Source organism: Gossypium raimondii, chromosome 1 (assembly GCF_025698545.1).
Source record: "Gossypium raimondii isolate GPD5lz chromosome 1, ASM2569854v1, whole genome shotgun sequence".
In the NCBI taxonomy this organism is placed as follows: domain Eukaryota; kingdom Viridiplantae; phylum Streptophyta; class Magnoliopsida; order Malvales; family Malvaceae; genus Gossypium; species Gossypium raimondii.
This window is the reverse complement of record NC_068565.1, coordinates 21,859,868-21,884,263: the sequence shown is the minus strand read 5'-3', so window position 1 is coordinate 21,884,263 and position 24,396 is coordinate 21,859,868. Positions and strand designations below refer to the sequence as shown.

General features: G+C 31.4%; 1 pseudogene; it reads right to left on the bottom strand.

The window, feature by feature from the left end:
• Positions 1–1,743: 1,743 nt before the first annotated feature.
• Positions 1,744–16,529, bottom strand: LOC105786900 (1-acyl-sn-glycerol-3-phosphate acyltransferase 2-like; annotated as a pseudogene).
• Positions 16,530–24,396: the final 7,867 nt, after the last annotated feature.

The window sequence follows — 24,396 nt, the reverse complement described above, 5'->3', positions numbered from 1 at the left end:
AATCAACTTCAATATGTTCAAATCGACAATACAACTTTATATATAACATTTCCATACAATTCGTTTAAGGCTACTTATTCATTCATCCATTTATCAACCGTTCATTGTATTAATATATTTTTCATCATAATTCGGAGTGACTATTACATGTATAAAATTGTTATATGAATATATAAATATTAAATTTCACAAGTAAACATTAAATAGTTCAAGTTAAAGCATTACGAACTTACCTCGACAAAAACAATTGTAAAAATAAAGTTGACGACTAATCGACACATTAGCATTTCCTGGTTTAGATCCATTTGATTCATTTCTTGATCTAAATAATAATTTTCATTCAATTAAATCATTCAAATAATTTAATATAATTAATTTAACATATAACCCTTATCAATGGAAAATTTACAAAATTACCCCTAATATTTTACCTTTTATGCAATTTAGTCCCTAAACCCAAAACTTGCAATCTAACCACTTTAAATTAAAATTCATGCTAACCTATTCTCAATAGGTTCACAAAAAACACATATTTTTCCATCATTTCTCATTATTAACATTGAATTTTTCTATTTTCTCAAATAAGTCCTTAAACACAAAATCAACAAAAATCACTTAACCAAATACTTATATCTAACTACCAACTTAGATAATCTATCAGCCATGTTCAAAATACTTCAAACTCATTCACAACAAGTCTCTAAACCTTTAACAGTTTAACAAATTGACTCCCGGGCTAGCTAAATTAAATTAAAATGATACCAAAAATATAAAAATAATTAAAAATGAGACTCAAAAACATACCATGCATGTAAAATCATCATGGTCGAAAGCTTCCCCTTTCAAAAATGATTTTTGGTTTTCGAAATAGCAAATTGGAGAATATGATGATTATTTTAACTTTTGTTTTATTACTTATTTATTAATTTATAAGTTTACCCTTTTAATAATTAACCTTTTAATTAACAAAATATGTCCTTAACTGTCCACCACCCATCTATATGGTTTAATTACCATTTAAGCCTATTAATTTACCTTTTCATAACTATTTGACCCATTTAACCAATAGAAATAAACTTTTGCAGCTTTTACAATTTAGTTCTTTTCATTTAATTAATTATTTAAAAGTTATCTTGACCAAATTTTAATATAACCCTAATAACACCTCGTAAATATTTAATAAGATATTTACGAACTCAGTTCATGATGTCTAGATACCTCCTTTTCTAAAATCACTTGACTTTAGATATATTCTACTTGAATTTAATTATTCGTTCAAATAACATAAATTTTCAAATTAAAATTTATTTTAATACTATATTTAACTCGTAAATATTAAATAATAATGTTTACAAATTTATTCGTCAGATTTATGATCCTAGAATTATTATTTTCAACACCACTAAAAAATAAACTATTACAGGTTGTGGGTGGTGGAGAGCGATGGTTGGTCACTGCTGCGAGGCGATGACAGGGAGAGTGGGACGGATTCTATAGATTTGGCCTAGCTGGAACTTGGGTTCGGGGATGGGAACCACGGATCTGAAGGGGCTACTGTTGTTCCTGTTGGGTTTCGAGTTGGGGTTTGTTTCTACGCGATTTTGGATTTGGTGGTGGTCTGTTAGTTTCGCTCGGGCAGATGAAAAAATTTTGCAGTTTTGACTTACTGCTGGTTGTTTTTGGGGACGCTTCATCTTTTGTTTGATTTGCCAGCTGGGTTTTGTGTGGAACAGCTCTTTGGTTTTTCCGCTTGTTTTTTATGTTGATAGTTGGTTGGGGGTTGTCTCTGTGCTGGGCTTCTTTTGGTTTTTTTTATTATTATTATTTCGTTCTGGTTTTGTTTGGTTTGTTTGATGATTCCGGTCCTGTTTCTTGAACTTTGTTTGTTTTTAATGTTAGCCCAGCTTTGCTAAAAAATATATAGAAATAATTTTAAGTATTATATAAAAAAAATTATATTCTATATAGAAATATCATATAATTTCAAAGAATTTAATTATCTTATTCATACAAAAAAATAGTTATTTACTAATTAAACATGTCAATTACATAAACTTTGATTGCATTTGAAATTTGTAACTATAAGAAAAATAATTTATATTTAATTAATTGACGGCTAAGTTTATATACTACCAATGAATTATGTAATGTCACCTATAAATAAATTAAATTAACTCTTAAATAATTTAATTACTTATATTTGTTTTTAAGGAATTTCTAACGAGGTGTTAGTGTGTGATCTGTTGTAGTGTATGAATTTATATACGAACGGTGTATCAAATTTTAACCCACGTAAAATGTATTAATGAATTTTACAAAATGGATTAAGCCAGAAGTAACTTCCATAGAGAATTAGGACTCTGGGGATCGTTCTTGGGTGGCTTACGGGGAGCAACCTTGGCGGCAGGGTTTGAACGCTCCGATTGGGTGAAGAGAATCAATATCTGCATGAGGATGGTAACAATGGCCAAGCCATATGCCGACAATGCAATGCCCTTCCATGATGATAAAAGTGAAGACCATTGAAGAAATTTAAGGATCCCATAAGCCACAATACATGCCCAAGACGTAATAACCTGACCAAGAATAATATTTTACAAACAAGACAATGCCACAACCGAGGTGTTATCGACACATTTGTGTTCATATGCTATTTTGATTTAGTTTGAAAAAGAAAAACCCGAATTTTGATCAGTTAGCTTGAGTCGTTTGCAGGGATGACAATGATCAACGTGAATATTGAAAAAGATTTAGATTGGGTCAAAATCCGATGGGTTCGGGTTATTTAACCATTTGTAGTTGTTCAAGATGTTGAGTGAGCCAGCTTCAAGTATACTAATGCTCTACTCAAGTATTTTGCAAGATTAATCAAGCGATTTTATTTTTATTTTCTAAAAGGAAATTGAAATGAAGATTGGTTAATTTGGCATTGAAAGAATCTTACCAAAAGAGAATCGATTGGCCGTCGATCCATATCCTGAGATGCTTGATCACTGAAAGTGCCCCCAGCTATATGTTTGTCAAACAACTTGTCCTATATGAGGGTGAAAAAGAACTCTTAAGTAGGAAATAATGCATGAACTACATCAAGCACTATAGTAATCATTTATAGATGACATTATCTAAGGTATATAGTAATCCTTCTTTTCATTTCGAAGCATATAATTATTTACAACACGAATAGAGGACGACCAAGACAACATTCACTACAGAAAAATGTACATATAAAGGCATATTGTCTCGGTGTTTCCTAGTGGAACACCACTAGGTTCCGTATGTCGCAGCATTTACCACCCAAACACTCCTAAAAGTACAATCATTAGAGGTGTTTGCAAGGAAAAAAAAAAGACACTAAATGCTTTTCTAATTATGCAAATTTTTATTTTTATTTTGCCTGAACGTAGATACTGCCATTTATAGATCAGAATGTTGTGTTTCACAATACAATCGGTAGCATTTTAATAAAATCAACGCCAATTCAGCATACAGTGGCGTTATTGCAGTAATGTCACTAAATTATTTCATAAAAATTTAAAGACGTAACATTTTTATTTTTAAATTATGACATTTAGCGGCACTTTCTTGGTAAACGCTGCAAAATCTTGATAATTTGACAGTGTTTTATTGGAAAAGCCCCCAAAATCAAGACAATTAGGGGTGTTTTTAACTAAGAAACGCTGCTCAATGTCGTGATTTTAGTGGTGGTTGCAACAATAAATGCCGCTGAATGAAGATATGCATGACATTTTTCGATGATTTTTGCAGTGTGATGCGAACCAGCCTCGGTTGAATGAGTTGAGTCGCTTTCGTTGCCCGATCGTCTAACGAAGAAGTTTCGTTCGTCTTGAGTCAAAGAGATATAATCGTTCGATAAAGTTGTTTATGGTTCAATTAAGGTTAAAGGGAATTGGTTTATGTAATTTGTTTCGGCTAAGAAAAGAAGTAATACAATGGAAAGGTATGGAACTTTGGTTTAATGGGAAATGGATGGATTGACTTAAAAACAACAAAGAACCAACACAATGGGTAAGTGTTGACCCGAATCTTATATGTTCTTAAGATGGAAAATGGACGAAGATAAAGGACCTCGACCCACTATCTATCAAAGATAGGAACCTCGGTATAAGTTGAACGCCACACTTTGGTTGAAAGAGATAAGTTCGGTTTTGCAAAGAGTAGGGTTGACGCCACTAACTAGTAGATAAGCCAACGGAGTCTTTGGTTGAAATTGAGAGAAGAAAATCTCACAAATATTTAATATATTATCAAATTGGCAAAAAGTCCTTTTACAATGAAAAACAACAACTATTTATAGCTTAATGTATAGTAGCCGAATGGACAAATTCTAGGCTTAACTTCTAAGAAAACATTGAACTAAATTCCAGCTTTAATTCATGAATGATGGCCAATGTAGGTTCAGCTGAATGGTGACTAATAGGCAGCTTCTAAATGAATTTTGGAGATTCATGCAGCAGCTAAATTCAGCTAATGAGTTTAATGGACTCATTCATTAGGCAACTCTTGCTGAAAAGTGACCAACATTAAAGAAGAACTTGAGCAGCCTTTTTAGGTGTGAATGGACGGTTTTGAAGAGTCCCCATGGTGTGAACATGGCTGAACCGAACAACCATGGTGTGAACAGCTTTTATGCTTCCTTGAGAAGAGAATCGACCAAGCCTTGAATGGATGAATAGCTTGAACACTCTTGGCCGAATAGTTGTCTTGAATAATCCCAAATTAATTTATCTTCAATGCATGAAATGTACCAGCTGCAAATGCATCTCCCCATGCATGAATCTACATGCATGAATCTGCCCAATGTATCTTCAAATTCGGCTGCACCTAAACAACACACATGAACTTAATTAAATTAAACAAATTCAGCTGAACCAATTTAAAACATAATGTGAACATACTAATTAACATTGGAACAAATTAAATTATAACTAAACAAGACACATTAATTCGGCTGGACAAAATTAAAACATGTATTAAGACAAACTTAATTAAATCTGGACACATTTATTTCAGCTAAAACAAAACATATTAAATACTTGTAACAGTTTAGGACACACTTATGAGCTGTAGTAATGCTTAAATAAATGCAAATATAAAGACCGAAAATTTCAGCAATCGAATTAGCTAGCTGAATAAAATTCAACTTCCAGCAAAATAATTATAAACTAAAATGAGCTGAAAGAAATTAAACCGAGCTCAAACGAGCTGAATTAAGCTCATGTGAGCTAAACTGAGCCGGGAAAACTAAGATTGAGCTTGTTGAGCTGAAATTGAACTTCATCTTGCACTTGGGGCCCTTGTCTCGATGGCAATGAGTGGTGCCATTACATGATGTGATTGGGATCACATCACGGTGCACGCCAGCAAATACCAAGATAAATGCCACTAGGTTAGGCGTTTTACATTACAGATGCCGCTAAAGGTGGCAACATAACTTCTGCCCTTTCTTGTGGCATTTTGCCGTACTGCTGCAATACTTTTAGCAGCATTTCCGTAAAAATCCAAAATAAACTGTTCAGTCGTAGTGGTAATCATCTTCTCCACAAATATATCTTTACACCGCTGCGCAACAGCCTCGTCCGTTTCAGGCAGTTGCTTCATGAGACGCCGCTTAATGTGTATATACACCTGCAAGCAAGTGGTGAAAATATCTTAATAATTTAAATAAACCTGCTAGAACTGCAACCCATTCGATTATCGAATAGGATATTTAAGATCAATGACAATCATAGTTGTAGGTTTAATCATCACAACTTCAGAATAACGTTTACATGTCAACAGCAGAAAATGAAAAGCAAAAACTTTTCCACCATGACCTAAAGACTATATTCTCAGTGAGTTCTTCAATACTTAAAACCAACCTAGCAACTAAGTCAATTCGGTGGCTGTAAAACTAACCACTAGTAGTTATCTAATATCTGAAAAGCCAATGACCAACTAACTTGTTGGCCTTCGCTCCTAGGATTCTAAAAGATCTGACCATAGAGATATTTGGAAGCAAATTATGCCTTTATACTCCGAATAAATTTCAGAATCATGCAGAATTTAGAAGGAAAATCCTCAATGAGACCAGTGGAAAATTCTCCAAGGACATATCAATAGAAAACAAAGAGAAAGCAACGTTTGGTCTTAAATGCTTGGAATCTGACTTACCACTGAAGATTGCCCATTGAAAAGTCTAAGCAATGTAGGTGAAGGTGAGGTTTTCGGAATAGCTACTGTAAGATCATAAATAGCTGGGACAAACAAACACAAATTACTTATAGCTGTAACAAATCCCTGAAGCAACACAAATAATGATAATATTTCAGGCATATGTGAGGGATAACTGATGTATCTCTGGTAATGCTGGCTAAGTATTGAACCACTGTGCCGAAGCAGCAAGGGACTTGCATTGGCCAGAAAGTTTTGGCCGGATACAACAAAATCATTTAAGGTGAAGTTGAAATATTATTGATACATGGAAAGAGTGTTATCAATAAGGTACGTAGAAAAAGATGGCATGGAATTCAAGATAAACAGAGCAGAAAGAATCAGATGTTAGTACGAGGAACTAAAACGTTTCTAGGTATAGGCAATCCTTGTGAGACCGCATATTCTTGAGCTGCTAGAAGCCTTGCTTCAGTAAAGCGAGTCCCTTCTACAAAAAGTGCCAACCAGATTACACAAGATTTTAACCGAGATAGACAATGTGGTCTAAAATAAAGTAAATACAGCAACACTTATGGTCATCTATATGTGTATACAATCTAATGAGCAAAGTTCTCCTTTAAACTGTTTTCGTCTTTTGACTCAGTTTCGTTCCAAAAATAGATACTCAAAAAACCACATTGTCACATTCCAAAAACCGGGTTAGGAGAATCGAGTAAGTAAATCGGGAGTAAGTGAACTAGAAACCGTAATTAGATTAGATAATTAAATAATCAAGAATTAATTAAATAAAATAATTAGAATAATTAGAATTAATAATTTTAGGTTAAGAAATTAAAATTTGATTTCCAAGAACTAATTTGGTCAAAACGGATTTTAAAAACGAGGCTTGATTTGAAAATAATTTTGAAATTGATTTTAATTTAAAAATAATGACCTATTTAAAAAAAAAGAAGAAACTAGAGGTGGTTAAATGGGCAATGGCCCAATTTTTAAAAACGGGTTGCCTATTTAACAACCTCACCTCTCCTTCCCTCCCATTTTTCATCTTCTTCAAAATTTGTCAAACACCAAATCAAAACTTTTCTCCCAAAATTAGTTCATCCTTTTTTATTCCTAAACTCTCTAAACACAAAATCTCTTTTCCATTTTGAAGAAAACTCATGTTTTCATCCTTAAAATCCTTAAGAGATCTTCACATGTTTTAGCTCGAATTAGCTCCATAGCTCGTCAATTTTACAAAATCAAGGTGAGATTCTAACATTTGATGATTAAACTAAGTGAGTTGTTATTTCAATTCGATATTTAAATGATTTAATCAAGATCTCAATATATCACTTGATTTTAAGTTGATTTTTTGCTTGAAAATGGTAGATCTTGTATTTCTTGGCTAAACTTTGGTTTTAAAGTGATTTCTAACTAATTTTGATCGAATTAAAAGGTATTTGATCTTAATTTAACAAACTCTTAATGAATTTAAGTAAACTGAATGTTTTCCCCTTTTTAAAAGATCACATAAGCTTGATTTTTCCGAAAAATTAAATCGATGAAATTGAGTAAAATTGATGGTTTAGATATGTAATTAGATGATATTTAGGATGTATGAAGTTTAAATATAAGCTTAGAAGTGAGATTTGAGTGGTTAAACACATATCACGGCAAAACTAGCAAAATTTTTGATACAGGTTAATACGCTTTGATCTATGATTTTGGAATGATTTAATTATGTTTGTTATTCTCAGTAATGTCTTTGTAATGTGTTTGATGCGTATGAAAAGTGTCAATTCATTTGGGAGCCTCCACAACCAATGACAAAGGCAAATAAAAGCTTACTTGAGCATGATAATTGAAGCAATGGTTGCTAAGATGAGTGGTCTGATATATTGCATTTAAACTCCAGTATGCAGGCTAAGGTAACATATGCAAACCCCTCCTTAATTAATATGTGAACCTTGATTTCTCCTGGTGCAAACTGGAAACTCAAATTCGTGCAAATTCGTAGTAATTCTTGTCGAAAAATATATAATAATTATAAAATAATTAAATTGTACTTAAATTATTAACATGTTTAATTTTAATTAATTTAATAATAAATTTTGATTAATTTTGATCATTTTCAACAGATTTGCACAAAGGGCAAAAATGGCTCGGTAGACATTGCTAGAAGCACAAAACCAAGAAGCAATTTTTGAAGCATCAAGGCGAATTAATTTTTTATCCGAAGACGATCCAAATTATGAATATTAATTCATAATATAATTAATTTTAATTTTAATCCAATTTATTTTGGGTTAAATAATTATTATTAATTAATTATGAAAAGAGGCTCAATTGAGCTAAACTGAGAAAATTGATCCAACTGAGCACTATGCTGCCCAAAACCGTCGCACATGCTGACCCAATCAGCTTGTTTTGCTAATTATTTGGCTTGCAAAACATCCATTGAGAACTCCTTGAATTTGCATTCAAACCCCTCCACTTATCATGCCTTCCTAGATTTGCCCCTACCTTAAAATAGAAAGTTTGAAACCTTCAAACTTGCCACATGTGTGACGGGCCATGGGAGGGCTCTATGGCTGCTGATTTTGCTATTTTTAGTAGCCTAATCAACCTATAAATACCCCCCTTGGCTGCTCATTTCAAACATATCTCAAACCCATTCATTTATTCATTTCTCTCTCACTTTTCTCTCTTCATTCCCTTCCATTGTTCTTCATTTTCTTCCCCATTCCTTTGCCAATTTCACCTCTTGAAAAAGAGTCCTTCAACCACCATTTGGAGCAGCATTCAAGTGTTCGTGGAAGCCTCGGTTCAATAAGAACAAACGGAAAAGGAGGAGTGGAGCAAACTAATCAAGCCTCGGAGAAACACCGAATTTGATTCTTGTCCTTATCCTTTTAATTTTATTGTGTTGTTATGAAAATGTCTACGAATATTTGTGGTGTTGATATGTTTAAATTCATTAATATGGCTTAAATTTAATTCGTGTTAGGTTGATTACATTTTGTCCACTTAATTTATTAAAATTGTGTTTCTCTTGTTATAGGCCGCGATAAGATGTTTGATTAAGTAAAATCATGACTAAGTTATTCTTGCATTACAATTGTGAGGTAACTAATGAATTAATTATTTAAACAGATTGAAATTGTAATTAATTGACACGATACTTAATCAGTGCATGTTTAATCATCTAAGGTAGCTGAGGGTTAAATTAGCAATGGTATCTAACGATACATTAGCCTTGCATAACTTGCAAGATTATTGTGATTAAATTGTTTCAAGGTAGAAATACATTGTTACCTCATGTAATTTTTTATGTGCTTACTAGATTGAATTAATTGTTTGAATTGGCATAGAGATATGTACAAGAGATTATTTTAATTTCATAGGCATTAACACATTTTCTTATTAAAATTTTTTAATCAGTTGAATTGACATAGAGATATAATCAAGAGATACATGGATTTTGGTAGGTAAGTATGTTCATAAGTTAGCAAATTACCAAGTTGCCGTGAATTTATTTGTAACAACATAAACATGAGTTTAATAATTCTAAGTTAAGAAATGTAATTAATCTAGCACAATTATGTCATCTTGATTAAAATCATCTTTTGAAATAGTGCATTGGAACTTTTATTTTATTTATTTTACTTAGTTAAAATCCTAGTTTTTAATCACCTCCTCAAATCAAAATATTTTTCTTCACCAAAGTGTTTTTAAAATTGCATTCATGAATAATTCTTTTTACAGTCCCTGTGGGTATGATACATCGACATTTACTTGTCACTTTATTACTTGTTGCGATTGTGTACACTTGCACATTTCCGTCGTTCTACAAACCATTGCAAATTTGTTTCAATGTAGGGTATGCATGCTGTGCGATTTTAATGAACCAAATGCATGGATTTAAAATGTACACGTAATTATAGGAATAAAATAGGAAAGTCGTAACTGTAAACTATGGAATTTGACATGACAAGTGTGTGAAATTGTACACTTAAAGGTTGCATGTGTGTGTGCGCGTGCATATTAGTAGGTGTGACCAATTGCGTGAGCTATTATACTAATAAATAGGTACATATATAATGTAAATATGTGTGCATGGTCTTGTTATAAATATAATATATAAATATGAGTAAAAGGATCCTGCTATATACATAATACCTATATACGCGTGGGTTTTGTTATATATATAGTATGTGTGTGGATTTTGTTATGTATATATAAAATATATGCGTTTATGGTTTTGTTATATATATAGAATATATATATATATACGCGTGTAGGGTCTTATCATATAAAATATAAGCGTTTAATGATTATATATGTGTAGGGGAATTGGTTTATATAATATATATACACATGTATATGACACTTGGAATGTGCTGAAATTTGATGTGACAGGGGTTTTAAACAGATACGTATATATATAATATATTTATGTGTCTTGTTATATATAATATATGTGTGTAAAAGGTCTTGTTATATATAATATATATACATTTGTGGATGGGTTTTGTAATGTTTGCGAATTAATATAAAAATAATAATGTGAACTCTTTTAACATGCAAATTTTACTAATAATGTGTATATCTATGCATGCATGAACCAATATGTGAATTATGAGCTTTACAATAATGCAAGTTTTGATTAGTGTAGAATTATATTATCGTGAAATGCTAGGTACGAGCTCAATTGTAATGCTAGCTAATTATATTTGTGTACTATGCTATATTGTGAACCATGTTAACTTGGCGAATTATATTATTAAGGCGAACTGTGTTAATTTGGTGATCTGTATTAATATGGAAAATTGTATTAATTTGCCAAACTATGTATTGTGAGATTTTAAGTTGTATTGTATGTAAGCTAAGCTGTTGCATGTCCTATGCTAAATAAAATATGATAACAATGATTTATGTGAGCTATGCCATGAATGATATGTGAACTGTGTTATGTGTGCAATATATGTTGCATGAAAGTTATATTATTTGCGAACCATGCTCTATTGCGAATTGTGAATTATGAACTGTGTTATAATACTTTACTTAATTGCGAGCCCTATTATACTGAATATTGTGAATGTGTTAAAGAGATATGTTAACATTGTGAACTTATGAAACCATTGGATATAGTTGGCATGCCATAGGATTGTGAGTACTCACCCTCATTATTGCATGGGCATTGTGCCCGGAGATAGCGTTGGAGAGATAAGGGAATGTCGAGCATACCTCTATCCAACGGAGACAGCGCAGGGCTCTATGTTAGGAGTGTTGGAGAGTGTGAGCATTCGTGCTACACTTATATCAGAGAAAACGTAAGGCTCTTTGAGTCCAAAAGTGAAGCGTTATAAGGAGACCCATTTATCTAATGTGTGGTGATAGAGTCTCCCCTATATGTTTCATAATCATGAAAATGCAAATTTATCATTATTTGAAATATATGAATTATGATGAAGTATGAACTGTTATTTTGCATGAATTATTATTCGGTATGAACTGATATTTCATATGAACTATTATTTTGCATGAGTTGTCATTTGGTATGAACTGTTATTTTATATGAGAAGATATTTGATGCGAATTGATAATTTATGTGATCTGTCCATTTTATGCAAATTACTTATTATATGTGCACTGCTAATTTTGTGAGAACTGTTGTGTCGTGTGAGTTACTATTTTATGTAGACTGTAATAATATGTGAACCGCTATAGTATGTCACCCTTTAACCTAACTGATGTGTTTATTTGTAGTATGTTTGAGCACTCGCTGAGCTTCAATAAGCTCACCCACTCTTTTATAATATTGCAGTGACTTAGCTTGTGAAGAGGTGTGGAAGTGAGTTATCCAAGTGATCCAAAGTGAGGCTATACCTGAATATGTCATTATGTTCCCAAACCCAATGAGGAAGGCAATGTGGGACCAAATTATGGGTTTTAGAGTTAGTCTTAGTTATAATTTTTGGGTTGTAATTGGACATTATGGACCTTTAAGTTGTTTAATTTGGAACTTTTACTAGTGCTTTAGATAGATGATTGAATGGTAGATTATGATTGCTTGATGAAAGCTTTGATTAATTGATCGACTAACTCGTAAGTGTAGGTGGAAGAGCAATTGGACATTGAGGTAAGTGATAACTCTTGAAAAGAGTTATATTTCATACTTTTAGACCTAGTCAATTGCTCGCACTTAGGTACATTTAGTTGCATTTAGGACATTATTTTAGCACTTTTAGAACATTCCATAAGAAGCTTGGACAGTGCTTAAATATTATTATTTGTTACTTTTTAATTGCTTGTGGTAAGGCTGTGTTTGGTGGTTTGGCAGGTGTAGGTTAAGAAACGAGAAATAAATGAGTGAAGGTTTATCGTGGCAAAAGGTTGAGTAGTTTACCAATACAGATGTTGTGGAAATGCTGAGAAGACCTAGTCAACACTCAATGCATACCAGTTTCAGCCAAATGTACTTGTACTAGAAAAATCTGCCTAAAAAAGAGGAGAAGATAATCTTGGGCTGTTGGTTTTTATCCTAGAAAAATAATTTGAAAAGAAGATAACCTTGGGTTGTTGAAAAAAGAATTTAAAAAGATGAGAAGATAAACATGAGTTGTTGGATTTACCCTAGGGAAAAAACCTATAAAAAGCCAAAGGAGGAAACCCAAAAAGACGAACAAAAAAATGGAAAGAGATCCATAGGCATCAATAAGGGTTCGGTTGTGCAAAGGAAAAGAACTCGAAGGCAGTCCTTCTTAGCCATCACAAGACACTGTGCTGCCGAAGTGTGGACTGGGCAAGCTAAAGCTGTTTCCCGAAGTTCTTCTATTATTTCCATTAGTGTTCCTCCAAAAGATTGAATTGAAGTAGTTGAACACAATGTCAGATAATATTTTGGTTTGGAATTTTATTTCCCAGCCCAGGAGCTAAATCTCATAGGGTTGGGATTACTTTCGATGAAACCTTAAACAGGTTTTATGGATGCAATATATCTCTAATTTACTTTACTGTTTCATTTGATTTTTCTTTTTTCTTAATTAAAATGCAAACAATCTCTAGACAAAGAAGACTGTTTGCGTACTTATAAATTGATTCTAATTCCGAAAGGGTTGGATTGGTTAGATTAAATTTAAATGAAATGAGCAAGTATTCGATAGACACTTATAGTCGCCTCTAGACATAGAGTCACGATCATACAGAAGCCTATAGACATAGGCAAGGTAATTTGAGGTTTTGCTTTCGCGAGAGGCAGGCCATTTTAGAACTCTTATGTGCAGTAAAGTAGATACGATTTTGCCAAGGCATTATTGACAGTAAAGGTCGATTTTGGGTAATCCCGACCTTCTGAATCAACATCTATCCTTATTCTTTGTCGTAGTATCTATGCCACAACATATTTAGTTGTTTATTTATTTGTTTACATTCTATTCGGATAATCACTCTCGTTATTGCTCTCACTTTTGCCATAGCATTTCCAATTATTCATCAATTCCATCTATCGCATACATCATCATTCCTTTGAATTATCACTGCATACTTACCTTAGTTTACCATAGCATTAATCGCTTTTTATTATAATAACTTGACCTCTTTTGTGCCTCAATCCGATCCTCGTGGGAATGATACTCACTCATCACTTTATTACTTGATTCAACGTGTATACTTACATAAATCGCATATTATTTCACACGCAACAGTAAGACTTAGATGTTAAATGTGTATGTGTTTTAGAAAACAATTGAATGTTTAGTATGCATGAATGTAAAATTGTATAGATTACGTAAACTGATAATTGCCTGTGAACTAATTGAATGAGAACTTAAAAAAATTGAGTGTAAGGTTTTAATCAATCTTCTAAAACAAGACATTTATATATAAATCTACAATACTATCGTTAAACTTTGTGAAATGAAGTTTTTCCCAACATATTACTATATATTACATTTTAAATCTAATTATATATTTTTAAGCGAAACAATTTTTCAAGTCCCTACAAATATAGCCCTTTTAAAAATCCTTACTGCGTGCATGTATGTTTAACTAAAGTTTTCGAGGTAATTGTCCGTTAAATATTAAATTGTGAATTAATCTTGGTGTTGATTGTTGATCAGAGTAGCGTAACGGAAGCATGATATTAGGATTTTATAAAATATTTCATGATTAATTGTGTGGTATGATTGGTCGCTTAGTGTGTTTTGTGGTGGTTTAAATGAAGAATCACTTCACTGGCTAATGTGATGTTTAAAATTTGGGTTGGACCGTCCAAATCGGGTTTCGGGCGCCACACATATCGACCAGCCTATGACCTACAAATATCATGTATGAATTAATTCTTCATAACCATGCAAAAGTAAAACCATATTTTCTTCTTTTTATAAAGAAACTTACGAAAATAAAAGGCAACATTCAAAAGTATACAGAAAAAGTAAAACAGAGATATATGCCCAGATGCCTAAAATGAACATAATTGTCACTACAAACACTATTTTTGTTATTTTTTTGAAAGAAAAATTAGCATTTAATTTACTCGCTGCCTATTTATTTAACTCATAAGTTGCCTACCAAGCTATCTTATCTCACACATTTTCGTGCATGAACATGTATACCGTGGCATGTGCTATGTAAGAAATTACCATGTAAGTGGCATCAACAGCTATTACCATTCAAACTTGAAGACAAAGAATTGGTAATCAACAAAATCTCAATATTTACACTTGAAACTTCAAATGCATAAAGAATAACACATACCGGAAGGAGTTTTACTGAATTCTTCATAACAGCTAATACACTGCCAAGACAACCTGATCGCTCTCAAAAGCGAATTTAATTCTCTTAGCCACAGAGTGTTTTAAGAGAAAAAGGAAATGCAGTTAGAATGCCAAACAACAAAATCCCAAGTAGTTCTTTTTCAATTTTATGCTTCTCTCAACTAAAGAGTATGTAAAGGATTCCGAGTTGGAATATAGATTAAATAGGGACATAAGCCAAAACCCATCCGGCTAACCAATTGATATCACTTCTATGATTGGATATGAGGAGGGCATGTTCCTTACCTGAAAAAAGTTTTAATATCAGATGGCAAGTAAATCATTCAAACGTTTATGATTCAACAATACACATTATCTATGTAATTGTTGGATATCAACTTGAACACACGTAAAAAAACCCCTTTAAAGAGGATAAAAAACTTCGGGTAAAGATAATTTTACTATAATGACAAAATAACGAAGAGTACAAAAAATGAAGATATTTTCTAATAGGTGTATTTTCTAAGAGTCTATTTATAGACTAAATCCGAGGTGAAATAAATTATGCTAATAAATGTTAAATATATTATACTAATAAATACTAAATCTTTTAGAAAGAAAATATATTTTGTTTAACTTAATTTACAAACAATCTCTTATTTAACTAAAATATGAGACATACTTAACAGTAACTCTAATACCGACAACTAGGTTCCTATCTATGGAGATTGATGTTAGTATTACCCATTAAATTGAAGCTTTCATTATCCACGAACATTTTAATCTGCAAACAAAATGTCTCATAAATAAAAAAAAATATCTTTTAAGAGATTCATGGTGTCAGTTCTTTTCCCACATTAACAAAAGTTGACTCACTAAGGGCCAATAATTAACACCGAACTCGTATAACATCTATCGGTAATCGAAAAGATATGATGCTTCACAGCAATACTTAACTCATATTTGCATAATTATCAACATGATTTGACAATGAACAAAATGGAAGTATAAAGCATTTAGGCATTTTATCATCAAATTTGTCTTCAAAAATTCAAAGCATACGAGTTAAACAAGGGAAATGACCTTAACTCCAGCCCACGAATCAACAAGCCATATAATTTCCAGGAACAATAACTCTAAAGCCACCGTATTGATCGTTCTATAAGTGTTCTTGGACAGTGGCCAAATCAGAACAAAGCTAACTGCCTGGAAAACAAATGAAAAATGAAATTTGTCTAACACCGTAAATTCTAATTGCCATATAAACAAGAGCAACATGAAAATGGACTCTTGAATCCCATTTTTACCAAAATTTATTGGCTCAGAGATAAAATAGATTCGAAACCCAGATGTAAATGCAAGCGCATTAATCATCTCAGCTCATAAAATTAGAAATATAGAAAGCCATTTTTATCAGAATTGTGAAAGAATAAAAGCAAATTCCTTGAGAAGTTAAAATAAAACTACAATTCTATCAATAATATAAAGGCCAAAAAAGGGAACCTGAAAGAGATTAATAACGAGGCCGGAGATGAAGAAGAGAAGACTCAATGGGACGATGACAGCTGCTGCCGTCAACTTCCTATTCATCTATAAAATTTTGGTAAAAATGAAGAAGAGAAGACTCAATAGTTTATTAGAGTATATTAGATATTTTAATTTTTATAATATTTATAATTGTTTTAATTTTTAATTTTTATAAATTTTTTTCTAATTTTTATGATTTTTAACCATTTTATTGGGAAATATTATATTAAACCTAAAGATGCTATGTGCCACCATCCGATTGGTCTATTAATTTATTTTAGCGGTCAACTAGATCAACAATATAAATTGTTAATAAAGGAGCTTAATTGATTATTTTAATTAACAGTAGAAGCTTAATTTATTACTTTTGTAATTTCTTAAAGGCTTTTTTTTACATATAAGCAAAAAAAATCTTCTTAAATTGCATATCATAAATCATAATGGAAGGATGATGATATCCAATTAGAAATGTATATGATTTTCTAAACCCTCAATATCACTAAATTATTATTAAGTTTATGTTTTAATCACTCAACTTAAGATTACAAAATGATCATTGAACTATTTGAAAGTTTCCATTTAAGTCGTTAAATTATTTGAAAGTTTTTTTAAATTGTTAAGTATGACTCCTATCTATTTCAAATGAATTTGAGAAATAACCTTTCGCTTAAACTTTGTTTATTTGTTTCAATCAAACTCTGATTAGTCTAGATTATTTTATTATTATTTGACCTATGAATTTAGCCTATACATAGACTATTTTACAACCTTAGAAAATATACCCATTAGATATTAGAACTCATAACACATTTAGAGAATTTTGTGTTTACGTTTTGAGGGTTCTTTGCTTTCGGGTTTTTGGGGTTTAGTTTTTTATCTCTATCTTTTGTACTCTTCGTTCTTTTGCCATTATAGTAAATTATCTTTGCCCATGGTTTTTTTATCCTCTTGGAGGGGTTTTTCCACGTTAAATTTGTGTGTTCAATTCCTCAATTTCTTTCGCCATTTTTTACTTGTTCGTTGCTTAATTAGGTTGATTCCCAACATAAATATTGGGATGTTAGGGGTTTTTTAAAAAAATGTCCGACTAGTGAGTTCCAAGTGACAATTCGATGATCAATATGGTAGATCATTACCCATCGATGAGTAGAAGAACATATCTTAGATCCAAGTCAATCTAACAATTATTGTCAAAGATTGGAGAAGAAAATTGTTTGGATATTGACTTGCAAATTTGTGATGTTCAAAATTGTTTCATGAAAAAAAAAACTGAACTGTAGAAGAAGGGAAAGAAGAGTTTTCAATTGGTGAAAGCGATACAAACAGAGGTGACCATACAACAACGATTTTTATAGCCTAGTGACTTAAATAAAAACTTTTCAATAATTCAATGACCATTTTTGTAAATTTTTGAAATTGAGTAGCCAAAGCATGAACTTAGTAATAATTTAGTGACCTTAAATATAGTTTATCTAAAAATAAAAAATGTTTATGGATTGGACTAGATAGACAATCGTTTGGTCCAATAGTTAAATTATGTAAGTTGAACCGAAAACTAAAGAATTTGCCAAAATGATAAAAATTTTGAAAAGACAAGTTAAAATCAATAAAATTGAGATTTTTTAATGGATAAAGAGTCTAATAACTCCTTCAACATTTAAAAAAAATTTAAGCTATCAAATGTTAAAATTTTATTCATTAAATCCTTGGACCAATAGTTTCTATCGTTGTGTCGACATGGTCATAAACAATTGCTAACTCAACAACCATGAAGAAAGAAATTTCGAAAATAAATATTTAAAATTTAAGTTCAAAATGAATTTGGATAATAGATATCTAGATTCATTTGAATTTGGAAAATTAAACGTCCAAGTTCATTTGAATTTAAACATTTATATATGTCTAGATTAATTCTAAATATACTTTTAAAATTTTAAAAACATAAAAAATTTGTAAAAAACTTTAAAAATTGAGAAATAAAATTTAATTCTTTTTAAAAAATTCAAGTTCAAAATGAATCTAGATAAATAAACATTATTGACTGCATATCGATTAGTCCAGATTTATTCTAAATACTATTTTTAACTTATTAAAACTTTTAAAATCTTATAAAAATTATTTAAAAATTAAGAAAGTGGGTTATTACTTTTCTTGGTAAATCTCATTTTTTATAAGTTTTTGAAGTTTTTGCTTGTTTTTTTTATCTAATTTGATAATTGTGGTATTGATGTTTGATATAATTTTAGGGTTTCTTATAATTTGTAACACTTCTCACTCGGTTCGATTGTCGAACCCGAGCTATAAGATGCTATAGTAGTTGACGAAATAGTACAAATACAATTCTAACTTTAATAATTCAAATAAACAATCAAAACAATTCATATTCCATGCATAATATGATTTTCAATTAAAATTGAGTCTCAATCGAGCTTACGAAAACTCTAAAGTTGACCAGAGTACAAACAAGGACCATATTGAAAACTTTTCAAAAAGTAATGCAAATTTTCAAAGTAAGGGTCACACGACCGTGTGCCTACACCATGTTACAAACGGTGATCATATGGGATTGGAGTCACACGGTCATGTATCCAGGTCGTATAACTCTTTAAAACCATGTACACTTAAATGCAAAATTCCACAGATAATCACACAACCGTGTGGTTGGGTTGTGTAACAAACTGAGACCGTGTGAAAAACTTAGTCTAAGAACCTGTTTTCCAGTGGAGTCGAAAATAGTGATTTCGGGGCCACAAATCCGACGAGTAAGTTTGTATAATTAGTATTTAAATTATACAAGTATATTAATTTTTATATTGAATTTTGATTTGATGGTTTTAAACAATTGAATTAAAAGTTAGTATAAGTGATTTGGTTCAAAAGTCAAATGGTTATTGAAAACGAGGGATTAGGACCTCGTTTCAGTAATATAAAGCTGTAAATATTTTTATTAAATATATACAAAGTTGTATTATATGTGAACTGAAGTTGAGTCCGGTAATTTTGATGATTTATTGCTTAATTGTGGTAAAAGGTTAAATTGTAAAAGAGGTAAAAGTTCATTGCTATAGATTTAAAATAGTAAAAGGATGAAAATGGTAATTAAACCATGGTCAAAAAGTCCAAGCGGTTGTGGATGTTAATCATTCCACTAATTTTTGGGTTATTTATTTATTTAGTCCTAATTAGTTTAAGGCCAAATTGTAAATAAGTTTGTTTAATTGTAATTTAATATAATTGAAGGACTAATGGTGTAATTGGACCCTCCTTAAATGACCTAATAATAGAAATGATATGAAGTTCTCTAGATTTTGGTAAATTGCAATTAATTCCTAATTAATTGATGATTTACTAATTAATCAGTTTTACTGTATGATCGAAAATGGTGGTTTCGGGGCCACAATTTTGATGTGTCAGACTGTAAATATTAATTATTTAATATTTACAGGGTTATTAATGTCGTGTTAAGATTTGGTTAAAAAATTTTTATTGTTTAGATAGTTAATTAAGTGAAAAGGACTGAAATGTAAAAATTGTAAAAGTGGAGTTCTATTGATTAAAGGCATCAAATGATAATGGAAAGGTAAGGCAAGACCCTTCAATGGTGACGGTATTAAGCTTATAAATGTTAAGAATTTTGAATAATTAGTAAGGGCAAAATGGTAAATCAATAATTAAATAAAATATAATAAGAAAACAAGTTAAAAATCAAGTAAAAACTTATTATCTTCTGCATATTTTGAGCCAAAAACCCTAGGAAGACATGGGAGAAGTTCGACTAGCTTTTATTCTTGTATTGTGTAAGCAAACCTCGCTTGTTTTTAGTAATTTTTATGTTTTTAAGCTCGTATTAGCTTTATCTAACTAACTCGGGATTAATTTTTAAAACTATCAAATATTTTAGGTTATGCCATTGATGAAATAGAGTTATTCTTGAAGTTTTATAGTAGAATATTAAGCTTGGTTGTTAGATAGACTATTTTGTAAAGTAATTTTTATAGTTTTCTTGTTTAAGAACTAAATTGTTAAAGTGATAAAATTATAGGGACTTGTTGTGTAATAACAGAAATTATGGGCTGTAGAGAGGCCTTATATAGTTTGGCTAAACTTCATTTTATTTGAAATTGCTTAAATTGCATATTTTAGGCTTAGGGACTAAATTGTATAAAAGTAAAATGTGGGGGCAATTTTGTAAAATATAAAAGGACTTAATTGCATAAAATGAATTAATTTTGCTGTTAAAATTAGTGAATTGAATGAAATTATTTTTTTTAGATCCTATACGAGTGGAAAATCGAGGAAAAGAGGAAATTATCAAATAACTCATGTACTTTGTTGTCGCTGTAGTTTAGTCTGGTAAATTCGTACGGTTTAATTTTAGTACATTTTTAAATGTATTATAGAAACTTAATTGCATAATAATGGATTTAATTGATGTGTGTAATTGGAAATGAAAATAATGAATTGAAATGACATTGATCACTGATTGAGATACTATGAGTCGTTATGGTAAATCAATCTATGAGTCGCTATGGTATCTTGTAAGTTCATACATTTAGTTATGCTTCTAATAATCATTGTAATCTTTGTTAATATACTATTATTGAATGTTATATTATATACCAAATAAGATCAGCGAGCGTTACCCATTGATATACTGATTGGTGCTCAGACGAGCAATACTTACTGAATCTACTGAAATGTATGCGCTTTCGAGCAATACCTACTGAATCTACTGAAACATATGCACTTTCAAGCCATACCTACTGTATCTACTGAAACGTATGCGCTCTCAAGCCATACCAACTGAATCTCTTGAAAGGAATGCTGTATCGAGTAAAAGAATCTACTGATATACTGAATAAATCTCAAGGAACGTTATCCACTAATATACTGTAGAAGCTCAGTCAAGCGAAATCTACTGATATACTAAGTAAAGCTCAAACGAGCATTATTCACTAAATATATTGAACTACAGTACTGATTGTTAATTATTGATAAAGGTTGTGTTTTATGGAATTTCAACATTTAATTTTAATTGATTACTATGTTTAGTTGGAAAGGTTTATCAATATATACAAACAAACTTACTAAGCTTTATTCAAGTTTACCTATATTTCTCTCATTTTGCAGATTACGTTTTGAAGGCTTAGAAGATCAGATCAACATAAGAAATCACACTATCTAGGAGATCTGTGGTAGACTTTGTTCTAGTTTGGTATATATGGCATGTACTAGGACCTCTTTTTATGTATGATGTTGAATCCTAGTTTGAGCAAGTTTACTTAAGTTTGTGTTATGTGTTGTGATAAAAGCAATTATGCATGTTTCATCTAAGTTTAAGTGTTAAGCATGATGGTAGAAAATATTGACAATATGTGAGATTATAGTTTGAAATGATTTGATGTTTGATGTGTAACTATATCTTGTATATGCAACCTTGAAGATGAAATGTTATGAAATGATTTTTGGTGTTAATGAGAGCACATTGGTTTGATATATAGGTTGAATCCATTGACATGTTTTGAATGTTTTTGAAGATAGTTTTAAGCCCATGGAAGTGTGTATTTGAATGTGTCTAAGCTCTTAAGAAAATGGCTGAAAATTTATCTTGGAATTGGTCATTTTTTGGCTCACACCGCCGGAGACACGGGCTATCACATGGTCGGGTGAAGCACACAGGGGTGCCCAGAACGTGTTTTAAAACAATATAGGTGCAGTTCTCACATGGGCAGACACATGGCCTGTGACATGGCCATGTGATTGTATTTCAAATGTTACATGGGTTGGTAGACAGCCTGTGACATGACCGTGTGATCCAAATTAGAGAGTTACACGACCCATACACACGGGCATATAAGGTCGGACACGAGCATGTGAGGTTGCACACGAGCGTGTAGGTTAACCACACGATCATGTTTGGAGCCACACGATCTGGACTCTATCACACGGCCTAGACACACGGTCGTGTGACCTTTAACTTGAAAATTTTCAATTTTTTCCTGAAAGTTCTGATTTGTTTCTATTTGGTCACTAAATGTTCGTAACTTACTTTTAGTGCTTTGAAAGCTCGATTTAATACTCGAAATTGAATGATCTCTTTCTTATTTAATATTACTTGTAATTATGGAATTGAATTGATTATTTTATGTAAATCGTATTAAATATTCCAACTTGACTAGTAATATCCGGTATCCTATTCCGACAACGGAAACGAGATTTGGGTGTTACACTTAGTGATCAAATTAACAGTACTACACGAGTGTGTGGCCAGCCCGTGTAACAAACTAAAGTCGTGTTTACCCAAAACTTCCAAATTAATAAAAAGCACAAGATTGTGTCACTTACTATGTGTGACACACGGTCGTGTGTTAGACCGTGTATGGAATTAGATTCCTTTTTATGCAAATTACAAAACCAAAATTTCAACTTGGTCATGATTATGCAATTAACCATTCCTAAAATATGTCCCAAAATGCACAAATTCATGCCAAAATATAACATTCCTATATCTAACTAATATGCCTCAAGGCACCTCAATCGCATAAAATCCAAAGTGAAACATTTCAATTCATCTAAACATTTATATTAGAACATTCATTCCATTAGTCACCATAAAAACATCAATACTCATCCAATTCTATTTCCACTAACTAGACATTAAACCATTCACAATCACAAACACTTATCAATACTTGTAAACATTATTGGATCTAGTACCCTAAGTGTAATATTTTCATCTAAGTACACTTGTAATTTTTTTCAAATATGTTGGTTAATAAAATTATTCATAAATTTCATTAATATCTTTTATATTATTTTTCTCAAATGGTTTTTGCACGCAAAGCAAAATGGAAACAAATGTTACTCATTGGTTGTCTAATGTTTAACTAATACTAAGCGATATTATGTGGTCAGGTCTTAATACGAAAAGACAGCTTGTATTAGTAGGCAAACCTAAACATGTCCTTAGTATATTTGGGAATGAGCAAACCGATTGAAAGACTAATATGTTATCTATCAAGTCCAATTGGGGAGATATCTTATCTCGGGCATCGGATAAGAAATATTTAGACTTAGGTAAGTCTTTAGGCTTTCTAGTTCTCTTCCTTTCCACCTGTGGTGACCCAGAGACCTTAGCCTTGCCTTTCTTACTGGGCTTTCCCTTCCCTTTTGAGGAAGAAGCTACAATTATGCTTGCTCCTTTTCTTCAGACCGACTGACCGCCATTCAACATCAACTCATAGGATTGTAGTTCCTTCATGAGCTGTGTAAGTGTCAAGTTCTTTTTTCCAATGTTATTGTAGCACCCCTATACCCAACTCGACTACCAAGTCAACTACAGGAATGTCACATTTGAGTGCCAGAGTAATCTTAGCTAAATTCAATTAGCTGAACCCTTTTCTAATCATTTTTTAACCATGCAAACATGTTTTTAAGATATTTCCAATGTATACCTTAAAATCAAGTGAAACTTTTCAGTAAAAATTCAGTCTGAATCATTTCTATGTAGAACAGGGCCCAAAGTATCAATACTAGCACTAATGTATCGATACCCCTATGCTATATCGATACTATTTTAAGCCTCCAAGTTGAAAAATTCAAGAAAAATACCCTATGTATTGATGCCTTGTCCAATGTATCGATACTTCCTTTAGAATATCAATACTTTGAGCTTGATATCGATACCAAAATGTCATTTGATGCTTTATTTTATGCTAGGGTTAATTTACCACATTAGTCCTTCATATTTTACCCTTTTTTAGCCCCTGTTTACTTGTCAACTTTAATCATATCAATCCATATACCAATTTATCTCCAAACATCCTTTAATCCCAATTTACCAATTCATAAGCATATAATGATCTCATATAATTTTTTAGCAAATATCAAGTTTTACAATTTAGTCCCTTTTTCATTTAAGCATTAAAATATATCAAATTTATTATAAAAATCATTACCC